Here is a 17,210-nt window from a genome sequence, read left to right on the forward strand (position 1 = left end):
AAAATTCACAAATTAGACTATTGACTATTTCGTACTACAAGGTCACAAAAGAAAGAATTTACAAAAAAAATCAGGTAAACTTATTATACTACGAGTAGACACTGTATATTCTACAAAACCAAAACATTTTTTTTACAAACAATAGACACTTCAACCACGAGGGTTATTAGCGATATTAGTTATTGCATTATATTAAATTATATAAATATGTATCTTTAAGACAGCTAATTCAGTTCTTGGTATTTAAATGTTCACCTAATACTGTTTTTAAATCACTGGAAATATTGTTATTTCGTCTGTTTACTGTATATTTTTCACATTCTGTTAGATATTTAACGGTAATGTTTACTTGAAAATAGTCACACACTGGAATGTCTTCCTTAGTCATTAGATATTTGTGCGTAATATTATTATGACATAATCGAAGTCTAGAAATTTTGACTTGGTGAGCTCATTTTAGGTTTACTAGGCGCCATGGTTTCACGGTCGATTTAATTTCATTTAATTTATATTCCGATAAGTCCCACTTATTTTGCCACGCACTGATCTCTTTTTCTTTGACGAACTGTTTTGTATCACTGGAGATAATCTTTGACACTAGTATTGCATGATCGTTTTTGGTAGCTTCTTAAGTCCGCTTTGTCATTACCTTGTATTCCAATGGGAGATGGAACCCATATAAATTTGACTTTGGAACCAGATTCTTGTAAGGCTGCAAGTTCTTTCTTGACAAGTAAGACTATAGGGTTCTTAGTATATAGGCCTAACACGCTTCAGGTGGTCAGATCACCTGGTGGTAGGCGTCCTCTGCACCATAGTGCTTCTTGTCTTGTTCTCCACTCGACAATATGTTTTGTCCATTGGTTTTCTGATAATCTGGCGAAGTGTCCTGTCCAATTCCACTTTATCGATGCGATTTTTTCGATAGCGTCTGTTATTTTTGTTCTACGGCGTATTTCTTCATTTAGGATTCGGTCTCTCAGAGAAACACCCAACATCTGGCACTCCATAGCCCTCTGAGTAACGCGAATCTTATTCACTACTTTTTTTGTGAGTGTTAATTTTTCCGCTCCATAAGTGAGTACAGGTAACACACATTGGTCAAAGATTTTCCTTTTGGGGCATATGGGTAGGTCCGATTTAAATACATAGTTTAATTTACCAAACGTTGCCCAGGCTAATCCTGTGCGACGTGGGAGCTCACATGTCTGGTTATCTCTGCCCAGCCGAATTTTATGTCTTAAGTACTTATACGATGCAGTGTGTACAATATTCCTTCCATCAACAGCAATATTTCGATTTCGCAACAGATTAGTCATTATTTAGTCCGACCTCCAAGTAAGCGGGGAGATGAGAATGCTTTGGGTTTGGACCTGGTTTCCCCGGAGATAAAAGGCTGGGAAATCCAAGAGCTCGCGTGGGCAGCTGTGCTATTCCTGAAGTAGATCTATCCCTGCCGGGATCGCAGATAAGTATCTACCCGCTACCCATAACGTTCCTAAATTCGCAACGTGTTTTTCCATTTGTTTCCATATCTATAAGTTCCCTTTTTCCTGGGTACCGAAGTAATGTCGTTCTTTCTGTTGTATTGTTTGTGGGAAGTTTTCTTACTTTTCTCTGATGATTTTCCATATACGTTTTAGTACCCTTAACAACATCAAATATATTAGCAAAATACACTCGTCCTTGATATCTACGATATCAAATGATTTAGCTCTGAGGGGAAGTTTTCGCTTTTTTTACTCCGAGATATTTGTATCCTTCGGACTAAACCTTTTGTTTTAAAAATATTTCGAACACGGCATTTGTCTTGCCCGAACTGCGTACTAATGCCATACGAGAACGTTTCTACAGTTTTTAAAATCTGATCGAAGTGGTTTCGGATGGAAGTGATTAAGCTTTGCCACTACAGTAATATTTTTTATGCTAAAATCAGACTCAGTAGGGTTCAGTAGCTGGGATAGAGGATTCATCGCTAGCCGAACCACAGTGGACAGTGGATTCAATGATTTTCCTTGGAATAAGTTCCGGGTAATAGGAATATTTTCCATATGGTCTTTATCTGCTATCTGAAGATGAATTGTTGTCTTCCAATCTGTCACTTTATGTTATTCTGTTAAAAAGGTCAAAATATTATTAACTTTATATATTCTTAATATATTTATAGGCCATTCAAGGGGCATTGAATGAAAGGTTTTATTGTAGTCAATAAATTATATAATAATAATATAATTATGAGCTATTATTTGCAGCCTATATTATCTACAGCATAGTTTTAAAATATGCTGGGCTACACAGAATGTGACCAATTTTTACGAAGTTGGAAGACAACTAATTTGGCGCTACTTGGCTGGATCTTTAGTATTATTTTGGTCCTTCGGTATTAAAAACTTGTTTCCTGAGTAAGGCATGATGATATTTCTTACGAACTAAAAATATGACATAAACATAATTGTTATTGTTTTTATTGCGCGTTTAGTAAAATTCAATAGTTTAAAATCAATTCATCAAATTCATCAAAGATAATTAAGACCAGTCAAAGAGTAACTATAAGACGACTAGGGGTGTTATAAAGTTAATATTGGGTTATTCTGAACTTAGCAAATGATATAGAAGGATAATTTTTACTAAAACTAAGACTAAACGGCAGAAGAGTTGTATGCATTTTATTGTATGAATGTTTTGCAAAGGAATACTACTGATATAATCATTTGTTTTGTTAAATCAACTCTTATTGGAAAGTGTACAAAAATAGAGTTCTTACTGTTCTATCTATAAAAGTATTAAAAAAAATATCTATTTCACTGTCTATTATTATAAAAAAACTTCCACTAAATTTTTCCGACATTTTATTTCCTCAGCTGAAGTGGAAATAAACCAAACTATATTTAACAGCTGTAAAGTGTCGAATTGACCCAATTGAATATTATTCAATTATGTCAGTTAAAACGAGAACATTTAATTTGTATCTCTCGTTTCAGTAATCTTAATAGATCTGAGACCTTTTAATCCAATTATGTCCGTTAGATAAGTAATTACTGCACAAATCATATACAGTGTGATGAAAGAAAAATGTTTGTTGGTAGATATTTTACTAAACATTTGGTTTTAACTCCAAAATTGAGAAGGATAAACACAAGAAAATAAAAGAGTAACTACCTTCTTTTTTTTTCTAACCTAAGTTTTCCGCACCATATCATTCCATGCTGTTTTGTACACAGGGTTCTTTCTTTTTTTTTTCTTCCATCAACATATAACCTCTTTCCATCAGCGCAATTCAAATTCGATTCATTAATTTTGGCCATTTAACTCGCAAATTTGTTGACAGATGCACTGTCCTGACAAAAAGCCCCCCATCTTGTTATAAATAGTTGACAACATATTCAGTATTTATCTTTTTTTTTAGGTAGTTACTAGGACAATATAAATATGCACGTTTATCACGCGTGCCTTTCTTGTCGTGGAGTTTCATTCGTAAATATATCGTCGCAGGTCAAAATCATTTATTCTAATACTGGCTCCATCCGTAACAGAATTTTAATTATGGAATTTAACTCGCTAGTAAATAATAAGGTTTTAAATACACAAATTCGTCAAATCATCTGCAATTTATTGAAAGTTATGACGTTGAAAGCAGAACGTGAATATGTATTAATTATTTCCGCAAAAATACAGTAAAGGACTGCAAAATCAGTTGATACAGTTCGTTAAAATTTTAAATTAGATATACACCCTGTAAATGGCAACACTGCGCGCCGTCGACTTTCCACGAACCGCCGTTGACCCGTCTCCAATAATTTGTCATTATACCGTGGTGGTTTAAAGCAATAACAGCGTAGATTTTTAATTTATTTTTGTAAACAACATGTCTGTTTATACGCCCGCAGAAAAGGTTCAAATAATAAAATGGTTTTATGGTGGTAATCCTGAACATTGTATAGATTTATCTTCTGTGTTTTTTGAAGTCTGTGTCTGTTTTCTCTTTTGTTTTATGCAACTCCTAGTTGCATAATATTATTTATAATCACAAAATATAAAGCTCTGTATTTTGTAGTCCTGTCCACATCGGACGACTCTTTTATTCTTTTAGGTGAGTTTAAGTTAAATTCTGATACCCTTCTTTCAACCACAGAAAATAAATTATTAAAAGCCTGATCGTTACGAATGCTTGCCAAAGTTATTTCTTTTTGACACAAATTTATATCCAAACATTTGACTTGTAAAATTTTGTACAATATGTCAGTTATATTAAATATTTCGTTTTAAAGGCAAAGAAGAAAAGCAAATTCAAAATTTTTAAAATTCAAAATATTTAAAAATTTTTAAATATCCTCGAGCACCATTTATAGATTCGGCTCCCAAATTTTCGTTTTCGAAAAATCTTCGAAAAAAGTGAAATCTTTCCATTTTTAATTAACAAAGCGCAAAATTTTAGACTTTGAAGTCCATCTAGTTTCACAGTTTCTTAGGATACTTTGATTTAGAATTGAATTAAGAATAAATGTTCTTTTCGCCGAATGATTAAAAAACCAGAAATTGATGTAACCGTTGCAAAAAATATCCTACAATTTCTAATACATTTTGAGTCGTCTTTCAAAACTAATTTTGATTGCAATCTATTTAAAGAGCCGGTTATTACAATTGCACCATCGTAACATTGAGCAATCAATTTATTTTTGTAACCATATGGCTCAAGAACGTTAGTAATTAAACTAAAAGAAAAATCGTTCTGTTACCTGACCAATTTTGTTAACAAAACAGATTGTTAAAATACACTGTGATTTTTCTGTTATATCAGTAGTATCGTCCGCTAGTATAGAAAAAAATTGAGTTTCATTAATTTCTCTTGAAATTTCATTTTTATGTAATCAGCAAGACAATCTATGAAATCGTTTTGTATTGTTTTTGACAAACCCTTTTATTTTTTTAATATGATCCTGGATTTCCTGATCGGGTTTAACAGCAAAATTAAAAATTTCTTTAAAAGTACCCATATTTGAGGAATGAGTCTCTCATCTCGACCGCGAAATGCAAGTTCTTGTTTGGTTAAAATAATCGTAACATCAGGTAAATATAATAATAAAATTCAATTTTTTTTTAACTTTTTAATTGTATAACTTATTGGATACAATAATATGTAAAGTTAAAGCACTGTCCATAGTTTGCGTATTTTTTACCAATTTTAAACCTAAGCAATTGTTTAAATCTTCCAAAGAAGATTTATCTTTTTTGACACTACCCGATTATTCAAATCTGAATCTCCCAAACATTTTGCTTGAAATTTGAAAGCAGTAGTCAAGGCCAATAAAAAAGTGAATTTCTACAATAGCTACCGCGTAACCATTTATGGTTTTCACACCATATTGTTTTAAAAGGTCTCGAAAATAGTCGATTATCCTTACTGCAGATTATATCTTTTAAAACATTCATTTTATTTTAGTTACTTAAATTGACCTATTTATTCACTTCACTTTTCATAAACAAATTTAAATTGTCCTATCTATTTATTAAATAACCTCCTAGTAAACAACAAAAAAACAATTATTATAATTTCACTGACACTTGACAAAACACAGCAACACACAACCTTGTTCAGAACTTTCGAAACTTTCCTAAGTCCGAAGGCAGGCGAATGCTTCGCCTTTGAATGAAGATATTCACTGACTAGCTGTGTTGCTCCAGCGTAAGCGTAAGACAGAGAGACATATAGACATTCTATTCTATTTTATAGGAGAATTTGAAGCACCTCTTAACTATTACGAGGAACGCAAAATAATTAACTTTGGAGAGAATATAAAAAGATAGCTTTATGTTAAATAGGTATTATGTCAACATTTATAAATCACAATTTTGAAATAAGTAATTTGTATTAATAAATAACTTAATATTGTACATTTGAAGAGGTTAGGCGGCGCCTACCTTGCCTACTATGACGGGCCGCCCCTGATTGTTTTATTGTTTATATTCTACTACGAAAGCAATTATAGAAGTCTCAAAAAATGTTTTAAATCTACCTGATATTAATTTTAAGTTTTTATTTAGTGTATCTTTGTATCCATTCATCCTATGACTCTACAACCTAATTTGAGCTCTGGCATCCGTCAGCAAACCTCTCTATTCATTACGGTCTGTAGCCTTCCTCCTCCACGATTGTCTTTAAAGTATATTTCTTGATTCCTTATATCATTCTCCCATCGTTTTCTCAGTGTCCCATAGGCTCCTCCCTGCATTCTTGCATTCAACAGTTTTTTGGACACTTGTTTTCTTTCTATATATTTGCTGCGTTTCTGCTATCTCGCTCACTCATAGCACGGTCGCCGTTCTTTGCGCATCTTAGAGATAAATTGAAATTTGCCAAGTAGTACAAAATATTTCAGTCCTCAGGGGTACCAAAAAGTATCGTCCGTAACCGGAAAAACTAAATCCGCACGTAACATAACTTCCACTGGGAAAATACATCCGATCAAGCTCAAGGGAAAATTTATATTGCACTGACATGTACTAATAAGATTAAAGTACTGCTGGCGGAAAACAAGCTGGAATCCGCTCACCATCATAACAGGCTTCCTTACTGGACATGCGTCAGTTACGGGGCAACTTAACCTGTTTCATAAAGACTAAAGTTGCAGACTTAAGGGAGCATTAAATAGTTAAGTTAGTTAGTTAGTTAGTAAACGCCAAAAGTAGCATTAAATTAATAAACAGTCAACCATATTTTACATGATTACGAGGTACCAGATCTAGTCGGCAAACACCTTTTGGAGACTACCAAATGGCTTCACAAATATGATACAGATCCACTAGACCTGAGTACATAGAAGACATATAACGAACGGCTTGCAGAAAAGAAAAAAAATTGTACGTCTTCAGTGAATTTGAATAAATATTTTCTCTTCCGTATCATTTAACATACACCATGAACAAACAGTTGATAGCTTTAAAAAAATATGTATGATTTAGTTAATATACCCGTTATAAAAACTTGGTTCACAAATATGATGAATAACTGTCCTTGCATTTTGTTTACTTTGAATTGCTGGCGGATTTCCACTGAATGAACACACTTGCAATAAACTGGAGTGTTCAAACACAAACAAAAATACGTATTTTCATTCACAAAAATAAATTCCCTTTGCGTTGATAATTTTTTAGCAAATCACAGAATGATCGTCATAAAAACAGTTAGTTTTATTTCCTCCATTCTAATATTTCCACATTTGGATTATTTTGGTGTTTAGAATGATTTGTATGGTGTGGTTATTTGTATACAGACAAGTAAAGGTAAAAAGAAAACATCAGAAAATCACTGTTAGGTTTATCTTGAAAAAACCGAAAAAAATTACTTGGTATTATGGTATTAGTATTTCTTAATTCAAAACCTTTTGTTAATGATAGTGATTCTAAAAGCAGAAGTCGAATATTCTGGTATACTATCTTGTTTCAATTCCTCTTCTTTTGAAGATTAGATACCGTCAAGGATATTCGAACTTTATTTACAGTTGTTCTAAATAGTTTGTGGTGAAACTAAATCACTCTCTTAGATTTCTCATCCAGGACATTATTCTGCGGTTCGGATTCCTTCGTTCTACAGTATTTCCCTGCATTAGTATTACATGACCACACTGAGATGCGTGACATACTTTTTCCTTCCTAGTAAGTTTGTAAACTTTTTGCGGTTTTTTGAGAAACCTGTTGGTTTTAGTAAGAGAAAGTTTTAGGAAATAAGTTCTTTTTATTTATCACGTCCAGGGTTAAATTCAAATATATCATTATCTATTGGTGTCGCCGTAATGTGGGGTGACGGTTTATTAGGAGGACCTAAACTAAAACAATTTTTTGTCTACCAGGCGTGTTAATGTGTTGAATGTGACGTTATGGAAATTACCAAATTAACAAATACAGACATAATTCTGAATGACCAGCTTAGGACAAACAGTTCTCTCCTCCTCAACTTATTCAGTTAACGACTATAAAGTGTAAACGCATACCAAAAATAGATCACTTAAGAAAGGCACTCTACCCAAACAGCTGTAATGATAAAATCAGAAATCAGAAAATGTTGCACACGTTAGGCCATAAACTAATAAATAATATTAACCATAAATTTCCGATCCCTGGCTCAATTTCCTCCTTTGTCCTCCTGCTCCTTTTTCTTCATCACCCCAGAAATCAGACACTGTACTTCTCGCCATTCTTGCCATTCACAGTTAAAAATGTGGTCAGGAGCGTCCGGTACCCCACAAACAGTACAGTCTGCCGAGGCAGATTTGCCTATTCTATTTATGAAGGTGCCAAAACTACCATATCCGGTCAGAAACTGCGTCAGAAAGTAGTCTAGTTTCCTGAACTTACATTCCCACCACGGTCTCAGATCGGGAATAAGCTTCTTCGTCCACCTTGCCTTTCCACTATCATTCGCCCATTCTCTTTGTCACTTTACTATCGTTCTTTCTCTCTCATTCCCATCTATATTTACATCCATCCTCCTCGCATACATCCTCGCACGCTCTTTACACAACAAAACGATCGGTATCACCGCTCCAATGACATATAAAGCCTCATTTGAAACTGTCCTATATGCGCTAGATACCCTGAGGAGCATTCGCCTTTGTGTAGTCTCCATCAGCTTAACGTATTTCGCAATGTTTAGTGCGCTACACCACACGGGGGCAGCGTAGGTTACCACCGACTGGAAAACTTCATTTAGCACCTTTCTTTTGGTGCTATTTGGGCCTCAAATGTTTGTCATCAGCCGTATCGTTCGCCTTCTCTACTGTCTTTTGAATGTGTACTCCGAACCTTAGTCCCTCCGACAACCAGACTCCTAGATACTAGATACTAGAATTGATTTAACCGGTGCAACTTCCACACCTTCCACTATAAAGCGAAAAGAGGATTTTTCCCGGGTCCCTTTAAGAACTAACACCTCAGTTTTCTGAGGCACTAGCTGTAGATCGTTCACTCTGATCCACCTACTAAAAAGTAAGTAAATTCGTGTAACTTTCTAGCTAAGGTCTAGTGTTAGGGTTTTCATATCGCGCAAGCGCCCCTAACATGAGTTAACGACTACTTTCGTAGCCGGGACCGACGGCTTTACGTACCCTCCGATGCACGGTGGCAGCTCAGTTAGATTAGAAATTGAAAATTTTTTCGGTGCCAGGATTCGAACCCGGGCCTTCCAGCTTGCTAAGCCAATAACACAGCCACTGAGCTACGGCTGCCACTGATCTAACTACTAATGCGACGCAAGGCTGTATTAGCCGCATTAGCCATGTCCGTTTTCTGACTCGCCTTCGCAACCAGTGCGAGATCATCGGCATAAGCTACAAGAGTGCATCCCCTTGGCATCAGTAGCCTCAACACCCCGTCGTACAGGACATTCCACAGGATAGGACCTAGTACTGAACCCTGCGGAACATCCCGCGACAAACTGATGCTGGTATCTTTTTCTCTCATGGAGCTGTCAATAAATTATCTGTCAATTACGTTGACCAGGTACTCACTAACGCCCAATTTTCTCAGCCTGGACAAGATTTTTTCCCATGATGCCGTATTAAAGGCATTCTTGACGTCAATCAGGATGAAAGCCACCCATCTCTTTGTATCATGCGTAACTAAAGAGGTTACTTCTGTGACCGCATCTATGGTGGACCTTTTAGCTCTAAAATCGGCCTTTTACAAGCTGTTCATACAATTCTATCGAAGGCAAAGCTATCGAACTAAGAAGGCAAATTGGCCGAAATCGCACCTCTACCTTTTCACCTCTACCTTTCGGGATAAGGACAACCTTAGCTTCTTTCAACATTGTTGGAAACTGTTGTTATTCAAGCAGTTTGTTTACCAATCTCAGAAAAACCTGCGGGTATTTTAGTGCGGCGAGTCTTACTGTCTCCGGCATGACTCCATCTATGCCAGGTGCTTTTCAGATCTTCATCCGTCCAACAGCCTCGCTGAGTTCCAACTCAGTGAAAGGTTCCGTATCTATGAAACCAATAACCCTTTCACGCCTATCCTCCACCTAAGGAAAGAGTTCCCGTATTAAACGGAGTTTCTCCTCCTCAGACAGGGGGTAGGGTGTCTTTTTCCCCTTCAATTCGGTACAGACAATCCTGCCCCCAGATATCCATTTCGAGATCCTGAATCAGGTTACTCCACCTTTCTTTCTTAGATCTTCTTATTTCATTCCTGTATTTATTCTGCATTCTCTTTAATTCATTTATTCTCTCTTCCAAATCTCCTGCTTGTACTCTTCTTAACGTTTTACACTCCCTTCTTACTCTCATGCAGTTTGTCCTCAGATATTCAAGCTGCTCGTTCCACCAGTATGGTTGTTTTCTTTCATACCTCCCATTTGATCTTACACAAGCCAACTACTGTGCATCACTTAGACCCTCAATTAACTCACGCACATCCTCACATCCCGGACCAATCAAGTCAAAAGCATCTACAAAAACCTCCTCATTTAAACATCTTTTTAGGTTGATATCGCCTTTTTACGTTTCTGTCTTTTGCTAGTTATTTCAAAACTCACATACTTGTGTAAGCTTAGCGATTCTTCTTCCAAAGCAGTCCAGCTTAGGACTCTGTTTAGAAATGTCGTTGAAGCCAGTGTGATGTCCAGAAGGGATTCACTATTACCTCTCACGAATGTAGGTGCCTTACCGTCATTTGTCACGGTAAGCCCCACGGCGTGGATCCATTCTGATAGGTATTTCCCTCTCCCACTTTAATACTGTAATAATTACTAATTATTAATGCATGATCATGAAAATAAGATAATTGTTCTATTAAGAGTGCGGATCTATCTTGTAATAGTGCATGATCTAGCGAATTTAATTTTTTCGCCCTCTACAATAATTGTTATTTTATCACAAATTTGTTAATTACTTACTTGATGAAAATGACATGAACAATTATTTATTTTAGTTAAGTAATTATCAGCGTTTTAATTTTTGTAGAATATGGTCATTTGCTATCTATTTTAATGAATATGCGGTACTAGAATTTTTCAATAACCTTGAAAAACTTTAACAATAATTAATAAATACATTACTTATAACTGACAAACTAGTAGACCCAATTGATTTTTTTTGTCATTTTCTGACCTGTCAGATGGTAAGATCCCGGAGCATAAGATCCAAAAAAAGAACATTTTTCCATTATGAATTTTTGAAAACTTTTCCAATTTCACGTTTTGCTTATTCCTCTAAGACATTCTCTAAGAAAAAACAAGAACTGTATTTCTTGATTCAAAAATTCTTAATTCCAAGCAAAATAGACTCGATTTATCTGGACTCTTATCTTATCTGAATTCTGTTTGTTAGAATAAAAGACGTATTTAAAGCATGGCCGGAGATGATGAATACAAATGATATCATTTTCACTGGACTCATTTGATGTTTTTAAGTTGTTACGTAAAAATTTTAGTTAGTAAAAGTTAATGCAGTCAGTATAGCAATGCTTTACTTATAATATGTGACGCATTATGCATTTCTGGATACCAGTCTTGGAATAACTATTCACATTTTCTTCTGCTTTAAATTTAAAATTGACAGTGTGAAATATTTGCCTTAATACGTTTTGACATTAAAAAACGCATTGAAGATTGCCGCATCTAACAGCAATATTCCTAATTAACACAATAATTTAAATTTAATTCCATTAAATAGTAGTAACAAAAAAGTATCCGCCATCTTCTTCAATGAAGCATCATTGCTAATCCGACTCTTTTGCTTAATTAACAACTTATTACTGTCTTCTCCATCATCTCGTACTTGTGTGTCTTTTTCCATGACATCGCTTCAAACTTTCATAACTCGTTATTCCTGTTCTTGTGACTGTTTCACTGTATTACCCAGATTGAAGCCCCATCATTGAGCTATCGAACCCTTTTATTGGACCTTAACCAGAGGATTATTAACTTTCCCATCTGTCAATATATCTGTGTGGAGTTGTCTGTCTCCCATCGGACGCGTCCCCAGGTGGTGGATAGGGGAACGACCTAACCGGTCATAGGGCCGGTGGATAGCTGGGAAATAAAAATACCAACTGCAAACCAAAACAGACTAAGGTATGGCAACCCTAACAGAAGAGTCGCTGGCACACCAGGTTGGGAATTTGGCTAGATTGCCAGCAACCTCTTCATGTAACATATAACATAAAAAACGTATATTACGGAACCTCAGGTACTATTAGTTGGACGAAACTCGACTCTGCAAATGAAAAATGGAATTGAGATTAGGAATATGGAATATCCGAACCCTGTACCAATCTAGAGCACTCACATCTTTACTAGACATAGTAAACACGTACAAAGTAGATGTTTTAGCACTGCAGGAAATGCGGTGCATGTAAACTGATACTCTTGACAAGAGAACTAATTCCATATATTATAGCTGCAATGAAACCGAAGAACAAAAGGCCTTATTATTGACTTTAAAGCCTACAGTCAAGGAATGTGCTATTTGCGCTTAAAAGGGAAATTATATAATTACAGTTTGATCAATGCACATGCCCCAACTGATAACAAACCAGAGGAAATAAAATAACAGTTCTTCGAAGACCTAGAGCAGCCTACAGGAGACGTCCCAGAAATGACATTAAGATTGTATTAGGCGACATGAATGCAAGAATAGGACGGCGAGTTTTCATGCCCACGATAGGAAAGTATAGCCTACACATCATCAGTAGCGATAATGGATTACGACTGATAAACTTAGCAACAGCACTCAATATGACAGTCGCTAGCACCTATTTTGAACACAAGAACATACACAAGGTAACCTAGACCTCCCCTGGAGAAAGGCGGTGGATAGGGACGACTTGGTTTTCGTTACAATTTTCTTCCACTCATTTCGATCTGTACATAGCTCCCTCCAGTTTCTCAATTTCAGGATATTGATATCTCTCATGACATGGTCCTCCCATCTCTCTTTGGGCCTTCCACTTGGTCTTTCAGTTTCTGGCTTCTATTTGGTGACCTTAATCAGTAGGTCGTTTTGCCTTTTCTCTATGTGTCCCAGCCATCTCAATCTCTAGTCTTTAATAAATATAGCTATATCTTCTCCCTTCATTATGTCTCTTAGTTCGTGGCTCATTCTTCTTTTCATTTCTCCATTTTACATCCTTGTCGGTCCCATAATTCTTCTGAGGATTTTCCTTTCGAATATTCTTAATTTCTGTTGAACTCTTTCAAAAGTGTAGTTTTCTATCCTGAATTATATCGTCTTGTTATCTTCTCTTGTAGAACAGAATTAATATTTTGTTTTTGCTTCGTTAATTTCTAGACCTCTTTTCCCTGCTTCATTTGCCAGGATTATTACTGCTTCTTTTAATCTTTCCTTGTCACTTCCCATAAGAACTATGTCATCTCTAAATCCAACTATCTGTGTTGAGGAGTGGGCTATAGTTCCTTTAATTCCGGTGGCCTTGACTATTCCTTCTACTTCTATGTTGAATATTGGAATTGACAGCGACTCGCTTTGTCTCAGTTCTGTTTCTATTGCAATTGAGTTTGTGCTACGTTCTGTTGTTATTTTAGAGATCCATCTATAGTCATTTTTTAATCCCAATAGCTTTGCCCGTTTATCTTGCTTTTTCATTTCATTAATAATTTATTTATTTCAATACAGTCAAAAGCTTGTCCAATTTAACTTAACTTAGGTGGGATCCCGAAGTCCATCACTCCAAGTGCAATTCTTTTAAAACCTCCATAGGCTGCTTTGAAGTCGTCGAAGAGATGGTGTGTATGCATAATATATTAGTGACTTAGATTGAATATAATCGTGGTAAATAAATAATAATATTTTCGGCGACACTGGCGTGTGGTAATTTTCTTATCTCCAATTCGAGTTGAGGCTACAATGTTCAAAATTTATCTTTCGAATGGTTAATGCCAGTATCTTGCAAAATTAGGCTCGAGTTTAGTGATCGTAGTATTTACAAGCCGACCAATTTTCGTAAACGGAATATTTACATGAAAAAAAATTGTGATTAGATATAAATTTGTTTTTGTTAATGATGTATGTGCAGTGGAATTGTGTGTGTAGCTTCTTAGATGTAGGAATTGTCAGTTAGGTGAGTGGATTTGGGTTTTTTATTATCATAAACTTTAAATAAATCTATAATTTAATACCATAAAACAAAAATAAAGAAGGTAGCGTATTATAACAGAAGTGTTAAGCACAAAATTTTATAGTATATTTCAAAATTCTTGTCTTGTACACTACTTTTAACTTTTCATAAATATAAAGATTTTACATTTTTGTGCACGGACGCTATTTTGTACGAGAATTTTTTCGAAATTTTATTTCTTTATGTGCACACGTTTATACGGCTTTCAGTTTCAAAAATTATCAGTTACGAATGTAAGGGAAACATTTAGCATTGTGTAACAAATAAAAATGCTACTCAATGAAGAGTCCTCAAATGAATTACCGATCACAACACCTGTACGATCATATAAAAGTGACAAAGCGGGACTGTTGTAAAGTTCTTCATGATATACATAAGGACAAATTGGGTGTTATTTGCAACCAAATTGAATAGTGCCGATTATCCCAGGTCTATAATTATAAATACCGAAACCTTCTTGTTTCAGTTTTGTACAAAAATTTTATAACTTAACATAGTTTATATATATAACTTAACATATATATATATATATATATATATATATATATATATATATATATATATATATATATATATATATATATATATATATACTAAAGTCTAAACAGACCGTCGCGATAGGTAAAAATTTTTAAGTACCGAAACTAAAGGGAGCATTTCAATACGGAGAGTTGAAGTGCAGACCTTAGTCGATACTCAGTTCAAAAAAGAATGTGTTTGCAATAATCTTTAAGACTAATTTAAACGTATATGACATGTCGGCCATATAAGAAAGTGTTTAAAACGGAATTATTTTGAATACCTCTTCTTTTAAAGAACAAGTAATTTGGTTGCATTATTTCACAACGCAAACCGCTGTTACATTTTTTATTAGTTTAGTAATCATCGTCATCACACGGATTTTTATTTCACCCGTGTTCAAAGAACCTACATGTATATATATATATATAAAGTAGTTAGGTATTATTGACTGACACGTTATGTAAAATAAAGTTTTATTTTGAGGTTGCAGTCATTAATAGGGCAGGAAAGTAAAACTCTTTGTTCTTTAATCAAGCTTTCGCAAAATTTATTTGCTTCTTCAGGATATGCTAAAATATGATATCAGTAAATACAACGAAATTAGAACTAAATAGCATTGTATAAAACTAGTAAAAAAACTTACAACATGAGGTTAATCCATTAAATTTTCAAATTTGCAAAACATTAAAACTTAACTTATTTTAAAAATTATACAGTTATGTAAGTACAATATTCCAATTTAATTTAATTTTGTAAAAATTCATTTTGACATTGATTATGTTGATGTTTGATTTATGTCAGAAAGACACTCGTTTCTGTTTATTATATTTTTTGTTGTTGATAACTAGCTCTTGATTGTTATTATGGTTACGTACAAAGTGGTTATTATGGTTAAGTACAAACATTCTGTCTTACGAAAATTAATACTATAATTTTCCAATATTAGATTTTCTGACTATAAATATTAGAATTTCAAAAAATTTAAATATTCATATTTGGCGCCACTTTGTACGTAACCATAATAACAATCAAGAGCTAGTTATCAACAACAAAAAATATAATAAACAGAAACGAGTGTCTTTCTGACATAAATCAAACATCAACATAATCAATGTCAAAATGAATTTTTACAAAATTAAATTAAATTGGAATATTGTACTTACATAACTGTATAATTTTTAAAATAAGTTAAGTTTTAATGTTTTGCAAATTTGAAAATTTAATGGATTAACCTCATGTTGTAAGTTTTTTTACTAGTTTTATACAATGCTATTTAGTTCTAATTTCGTTGTATTTACTGATATCATATTTTAGCATATCCTGAAGAAGCAAATAAATTTTGCGAAAGCTTGATTAAAGAACAAAGAGTTTTACTTTCCTGCCCTATTAATGACTGCAACCTCTCAAAATAAAACTTTATATTATATATATATATATATATATATATATATATATATATATATATATATATATATATAAGAAAAAAGAAGTACTTGTGACTCGTTTGGAACAAATATATAACTGTTTTGGATGGGTTGGAGTCAATAAAAAGGCTATTGGTTAACTATTTTTTTAATCTCGAGCTTTCAATTATGTTTACAATTATTATCAAGAGCTAAAAAAGACAAAATATCTTACAAGGTTGAACTAAAAAGAAAAAACAATTTTTGTTAACTTACCAAATAAAAATTAGTTTAGTAAGTAAAAATTACTGCTAATACATCTTAAAAATAATTAATATAAAAATGTTTTAATCTAATAAATGTTTCTCTGAAAATTTTTATAATTTTGAAAACATTTTTTTAATACAAAAATAATTGAATTTATAAATAAGTTAAAATAGCAACCAATTACAAATAAGCCTCAATGTCATAAATGCCAACATAAAATTTTTATTTTTGACAATTATATTGCCAAAAGTAAAATTTCGTTTAAACATTCTTTTTTGTTTAGTAACAAAAAAGAAGAAGATTTATTCACCGTTGACAGATGTCTGAAAAAATGTAACAGATATATGGAGAATTAAATATGACATTTTACAAGTTTTATATATAAATCATAAAGAAAGAATATAATTATAAATTTTGCTTAGATTTTGAATTTCTGATCTTTTGTTTAAATTATTATCACTTTTGCTAATACAAACCATTTCCAAAAAAGTCCTTTTAAATTTATTACTTTCACTACATAAAATTTTAATGTTATCAAAATCCATAATATGGTCTTTATCGATTACATGCTCTGCCAAAGCACAAGATGGTTTTTTAATTCTGCAATCACTTTTGTAAGAAATAATGCGATTTGAAAGATTTCTTCCGGTCTCACCAACATATTCAGCCTCACACCGAGTACAACTAATGCTGTATACTAAATTCGTTTTTTCAAATTTGTCTATAGGATATTTAGTTTTAGAATATAAAGATGAAATAGTTTTGATGTTCTTTGTTGCTATTTATATATTGTCAATAACCTTTAGTGTTTGTATTAATTTATGTGTTAATGATGGTATAAAAGGTAGTGAATGATAATAGATGTTCTGATTGTTAGATACAATG

General features: G+C 33.6%; 1 protein-coding gene across 15 annotated transcripts in view; it reads left to right on the forward strand.

Annotated features, from left to right (window-relative positions):
* The window catches only part of Pde11 (Phosphodiesterase 11), a 252,073-nt gene that overhangs the window by 23,726 nt on the left and 211,137 nt on the right, over positions 1-17,210 (forward strand). For 3 of the 15 annotated variants that reach the window (XM_072542064.1, XM_072542031.1, XM_072542080.1), the window contains exon 1: positions 13,914-14,076. The exons of 11 other annotated variants lie outside the window; for them this stretch is intronic. The gene's annotated coding sequence lies outside the window, so the exon portion shown is untranslated. Of the gene's footprint in view, positions 1-13,912; positions 14,077-17,210 lie in introns of those variants that run through there. One more of the 15 variants, XM_072542056.1, reaches the window with a different exon arrangement.

The sequence above is a fragment of the Diabrotica undecimpunctata genome, chromosome 1 (assembly GCF_040954645.1).
Source record: "Diabrotica undecimpunctata isolate CICGRU chromosome 1, icDiaUnde3, whole genome shotgun sequence".
NCBI classification, from domain to species: Eukaryota; Metazoa; Arthropoda; class Insecta; order Coleoptera; family Chrysomelidae; genus Diabrotica; species Diabrotica undecimpunctata.